We start from the raw sequence: 6,312 nt of genomic DNA, 5'->3' as shown, positions 1-6,312 counted from the left end.
GAAAGGAATGTTAGCAGTCAGCACAAGTGACCTGTAGACCACAACTCCTGTTCCTTTGCATGGCAACGAGGTGATGATGATCCAGGACACTGAGGAAAAACATTCTGGTTATTTAAGTTTCTGGTAGCCACCAGCCACTTTTTCCTGGGGTAGCTGGGAGAGTAAATTAGGTTCATGGCTGAAAAACCTTACTCTCTGGTCCACTGCACCTTCTGCCAGGGTTTGTTCCCTTCCTTTTCTGCCTGGGGCTCCCCATCCAAGCCTCTGCTGGGACCCCGTGACCAGGACACCAGACCCTTCACACCCGCTCCCATCCACTCCTTCAGTCTCACCTGCTCCTTTGAACCCAAAGCTCAGGACACAGCGAACTCCCTGGTCTTCCCAGGATAGACCATCCCTTACACACTACTCAGACTGCCGCTCCCTCCCTGGGGACATGTGCTTGTCTTTTTTGGGGGAAAGCCCAGGGGTCACCCTTTGAGACCCTCTTCTGCCTCCTTCATGATATCACTTACTGCCTCCCCTTGCATCAGTAGGTAAAACCTCTATTACAGCACTCAAAACCACATGAAATTATGAATTTTTAAAAAACAAGTCTGTCCCTCCTACTAGTTAAACACCTTGAAGAAAGAAACCAAGTCACCTTCCTCTGTGAACACCTGGCACGGGACTGGCTCAATGACTGTCTTCACCTGCTCACCCAGGTAAGTTCAAAGTAACCAACAAAGCGAAATGTTTCCTGGAAAATTGAGACTCTTATTTTTGTTGCTGTTGTTTAATTTTCTTTTTCTTTGAAACTAAAATTTTAGATCTCTTTACTGAAATATACAAAGTACACATATTATAATTTTGCAGACCAATGACATTTACAAACTGGACAAATCTAAGCAATCAACACCCAGATCCTCACCAGCTGCCCAGACCCCTCCTCATACCCCTCCCAGTCATTATCTATCTCCCATTTGCCCCAGGGAGCTACTCTCCTGACTTTTGATTATGATTAATTTTACCTCTTACTTTTATATGAGCATAACCAAAAGAGAGCTAGGTTGGTTATACTTACATCAAAGTAGACTTCAAGGCACAAAGCATGCTTAATGATAAAGATGTTTCATAAAGGTCAATTCACCACCAATATATAGCAATTCTAAATTTATATACATGTTTAATAGATAGCTTCAACATGTATAAAACAAAAATCAAAAGCACTAAAATGAGAAATAAATTTGCAGTCATAGTGAAAGAGCTTAGTGAACTTCTTTCAATAACAGAATATACAGAAAACATTTTTGGAAGAATGTAGGCAACTTGAATTATTGACATAAGTAAGTACTATATCCCCCAAATGCAAAATACACTTACTTTTCAAGTGTGCATGGAAAATTTACCAGACTTGATCATATGGTTTTGACAAATTTCAAAAAACTGACATCAAAATATGTTATCTGACCATGGCAGAATTAATGTAGAATGTAGTAACAGAAAGATAACTGGAAAATCCACAAATTTCTGGAAATTATGTAATATACTTTGAAATGTCAAAAAACGGATTTTAATGAAATCAAAAAAACCCAAGTAACACAAATGAACAGCAAAACATGGGATGCAGGTAAAGGTATACTTTGAGGGAGGTTTTTAGCCTTTAATGCATATATAGCAAAGAAGCAAAGTTGAAAACCTAAACGTCTGTATGTTGGGCTGTCCAGATGCTCCATTCAGGACTGAGGTGCTCATGGCTTAGCTGAGTCCCTTTAGGGATTTATCCTTGGCTAACAAGTGCTGCTTTGCCCTGGCTGCATCCTCTTCTTCAGGACGGCTCCTATCCAATAACTACTTGTGGAGGAATAAAGGCCTGGCTCCTTCTCTCCATTGTGCCTGCTGGATTTTAATTTCTAGAGATGACTGAGTAATGACATGGAAAAGACAAGGCAACTGAAAGGAAATTTTTATTACATTTCTGGAGGTAAAGGGGCATTGCTATGCCAGGAGGGCCACATGGGGAGCACCAGTGTGGGTCTGGAGGCAGAGGCAGGAGAGAGGGGGAGCCCGGGGCCAGAATCCTTATCAGGGTTTCTGTGGGAGATGCCAGGCAGGGTAGGGAAAACTTTAGGACAGCACTTTAGAAAGTGGCTGGTTTGAATGATTTCAGCGGGCCATGAGACATAGCAGGGTTGTCCATACTGGCCCTGTGTGATTTGGGGTTGGGAACACGGGCTTGGTATGTGAGAGCTGGATAAGGAAGTGGTTTGGAGTCCCAGGGGAGTCCCAGGGGAGATGTGAACAAGTCTGGCTATTTGCCCTGTAATTAATGGATGCCAAATAGACAAATAGAGAATCTAAGAAAACACAGAAAGCCCCCTTGTCCCAGATGTCATCCCAGCCCCAGTACTTGCCCTTTCGGGACTGGCTGAGGCCATTTTCAGGACTGCACTGCAGTTCAATGTCCCTCTCTGCTCAATCCTGCTTTTTCAGTCCCTCACAGGTGCTGATTCTGTGGCCCCTTCCTGACATTTCCTGTACCTTCATCTCTGTCTTGGAGTTTATTTGGAGGAGACCCGTCCTACAAAAACATCCACCTAAATAAGTTAGAAAAAGGACAAAATAAAGCCCAAATAACGTAAAAGGAAGGAAATAGTATAAGTAAAACTTACCAAGATAGAAAATAAATGTGCAACAGAATTAACGATGTCAAGTTTGTGATTTAAAGAGGCTGATAAAATTGACAACCCTCTTGTGAGAGTGATTAAGAAACAGAAAAAAAAGCACAACTTGTTACTTTCAGGAATATCTAACAAATCCTATCAATAAGAAAAATATAATACAAGAATACTGAGTAATCAGCAGCAAATGTGCCAGAGCATTCATATTTGTTAAGTTTGGGTAGTGGGGAATATAGGCGGTCATTACTTTAATCTGTATATTGATTCTGTATGTGGATAGTCCAGAATTGTAAAAACATACACTTAAAAAAAAACTTGGTTTTCTGATACTTAATCCAGATTTTCTTCCACTATTGACAATACTGCTCATTTCCTTCTTTTTGTAATTATTGATGAAAATAGCAGTCCTGTGGAGCTTCTACTATGTGCTGGGCACTGCTGAAAGAACTTTCCACATTATTTCATTGAATCGTCATGACGGCCCAGTGAGATACAATTATTCCCTCTGTATATAACAGACGGGTCAGCAGAGACTCAAAAATTAGCCAAGCAAAGTTACTGTCCATAGTCAGTATAGGAGCTGAGATTTGAACCCACAGTCATGTCTGAACCCTGAGTGTCTAGTGAGGAAGGTATATAATGTAGCTAAATAAGGTCATTGTTCTCTGGGGATGAGGCCAATGTGGTCCTTGTTTCACAGGTGATTGAGACTGTGGTTCTAAGGAGGAGGAGCTGAACCCTAAAATCTGAGAGTAGCAGAATACTCTGGTGCTTCATGTGTCTCCCACGTGGGGAGATTGTGTGAGGGTTTCCATTTCTGTGGTTCGTGTTAGTGTCCTGTGGCTGCGGTAACAAATTACCGCAAGCTGGTTACTTAAAACAACAAAAACATATTCTCTCACAGCTATGAAGGCCAGAAGTCAGAAACTAGGGTAGGCATGGCTGCACTCCCTCGAAAGGCTCCTGGCAGAATCTGGCCCTTGCCTCTCTTCCAGCGTCCGGCGGCTGCAGGCAGTCCTTGGTGTCCCTGGGCTTGTGGGCACACTGTCCTAATCTTTGCCCCTGTCTTCACATTCCCTTCCTGTGTGTGTTCCATCTCTCTGCCTCACTCTTATTAAGGACACCTGTCACTGGATTTAGGGTTCACTCAGATAACCTAGTAGGAGTGCCCAAATCCTTAATTTAATCACATCGTTATAAGTCTCAAAATTCTTAACTTAATCACATCTTTTGCTACATAAAATAATATTTACTCTTACCATATAAGGTAATATTCACATGTTCGGGGATTAGGATGTGGACATTTTTTGGGGGGAGCCACCATTCAGCCCACTGAAGGGTTCATGGCCTGTTGGGTTGTAGCTGGGTCAAGCTTGACATTGCTCAGCCAGTCTGTGGAGTGGCAAAGAGGAGTGTAACACAGCTCAGCGTCAGAAGAGAATTGGGGAGGTAGAGCAGCTATAATGGCAAAGCACCATGCTTTGGAGTTGGGGGCTTTTGTAGACCATTAAAATACTTGATCTGTAGCACTGTGGTGAGGTGGTCAGATTCAAAGACTATGTCTGGTATGTATCATTTTCCCTGAAAACAATACAGTTATTGCCAAATGATGGGCAGTACAAATTTTCTAAATGGAATTACATGTCAACACAGTGTAAAACCCTTTTGCTCTATTGATACAATGGACAGGAGCATGTGGATTTCGAGTCAGATCTAAAATTGAATCCTGGCTTTACTCCCTCTCCGTGGTGGGACCTCAGCCTCCTGGCCTCTTGGAGCCTTGGTTTTCTCATCCACGCTCTGGCCATCAGGCTTGCAGGGCTATTGGGAGGCCTCCGGCCTAAGGGCTGGCCCACAGGAGGGGCTCACAAATACTTGGCTCTTCTGGCTTCTTAGGTGCTTGTGGACCAGCCCAGAATGAGACCATTCCGGTGCTCCGATGCGGGAGGAAGAGCCTGATGTTTAACGACTGCAGTGTCCCTGCAGGGGGAAGACGTGTAGACTGAGCTCCGTAACCGGTTTCTTCTGACTGCAAGTAAAGCACACCTTGCAGGCTCCTTCAAGCATCAAAGGGGATTTATGGGAATGATGTGGGTGGAGGTTCTCATGCAGACAACAGGCAGGAAAGCACCTACTCTCAGAATAGGACCAGCGGGAGGAAAATTTATAGCCGTAGTTTTCCTAATTGTGGACTGAAATGTAGTATTTCCTTCACTTACGAATGTGGACAATAAACCAAGTCAGATTAGCAACACCTGCCAATTCATGGCTAATAGACATCAGGTATTTCACACCACATGGTTTTTACCCCTAAGTATTCACTAAGAAATTAGGGCCTTTCCCCCAGCTTCATTGAGACATAGCTAACATTCAACATTGTGTTAAGTTTACACACACTGTGTAAGGCTTAGGACACAATGACGTCACATACATACATATCATGAAATCATGGCCGCAAGGAGGTTAGATAACACCTTCATCGCCTCACATATTTACCCTTTCTCCGGCGTGTAGTGAGAAGATTTAAGATCTGCTCTCTTAGCAACTTCCAGGTATAAATACAGTCTTACTAGGTACAGTCACCATGCTGTACGTTAGAGCCCCAGACGTACTCATCTTAGAAATGGAATATTGTGCCCTTTGACCAACATCCCATCTTCCCCACTCTCCTGCCCTGGCAACCACCATTCTAGTTTGTTTCTATCAGTTTGGCTTTTCTAGATTCCACCTATTAGTGAGATCACACAGTATTTGTCTTTATCTGACATATCTCCGTCAGCATGGTGCTCTCAAGTTTCACCCGTTGTAGAAAATACAGGACTTTTTTCATGGCTGAGAATATACCTCTCTGTGTGTGTGTGTGTGTGTGTGTGTGTGTGTGTGTGTGTGTGTGTGTGTGTGTGTGTGTGTGTGTGTGTGTGTGTGTGTGTGGTGTCACACACATAGTTTCTATATCTTGGCTATTGTAGATCATGCTGCAAAGAACATGGGGGGGGGGTACAGATATCTCTCTGAGATAGTGATGTCATTTCCTTTGGATATACATCCAGAAGTGGGGTTGCTGAGAAAGTACTGTCTTACCAGATTGGACACCAGATCATTTCATTTAATGTAGTAATAAAGTAGCACATACATTACTCTCTTACAAATGCATTTTTTAGTTTTGATAACAGTATTTTAATATAATTGCCTTCCTTGGTAATCCTCTTATTTTGTACATTGTAATTTTATTTTATCTTTTCTGAGACGACTCCCTAGGTTTCTCCTGGCTGTTAAAGGCCCCAGGACACACCGAGAATTAAGGACCCTAGATCAGATGCCCTCAGGCTCCCCTGGGCAGGTCTGTCACACATTCTCTCTCTCTAGGCCTGATGATTTTGCTTGTTGGTTTACATGGTAAAAATAATTGAGGACCGTGCTGCACTTGTCTCCCCTGTAATGCCAACATCAGCCCTAGGAGATGAGCCCTCTAGTCTTCATGCCCCACCTAGAGAATGAAGGAGGCATGGGGTGCTCAAGAAAGCGCCACCGGTCCGGCGCTGCCCACCTGCAGCCGGTGCCCATCTGTCTCATTAAGGCGCTTAAGGCCACCGAGTCCACAGCCAGAGAGAGCTGCTCGCCTCTGGGTCATTTGGGCTCCTCCCCTGGACTG

The sequence above is a fragment of the Manis pentadactyla genome, chromosome 5 (assembly GCF_030020395.1).
Source record: "Manis pentadactyla isolate mManPen7 chromosome 5, mManPen7.hap1, whole genome shotgun sequence".
Taxonomy (NCBI): Eukaryota; Metazoa; Chordata; class Mammalia; order Pholidota; family Manidae; genus Manis; species Manis pentadactyla.
Note: the sequence above shows the minus strand (reverse complement) of the source record.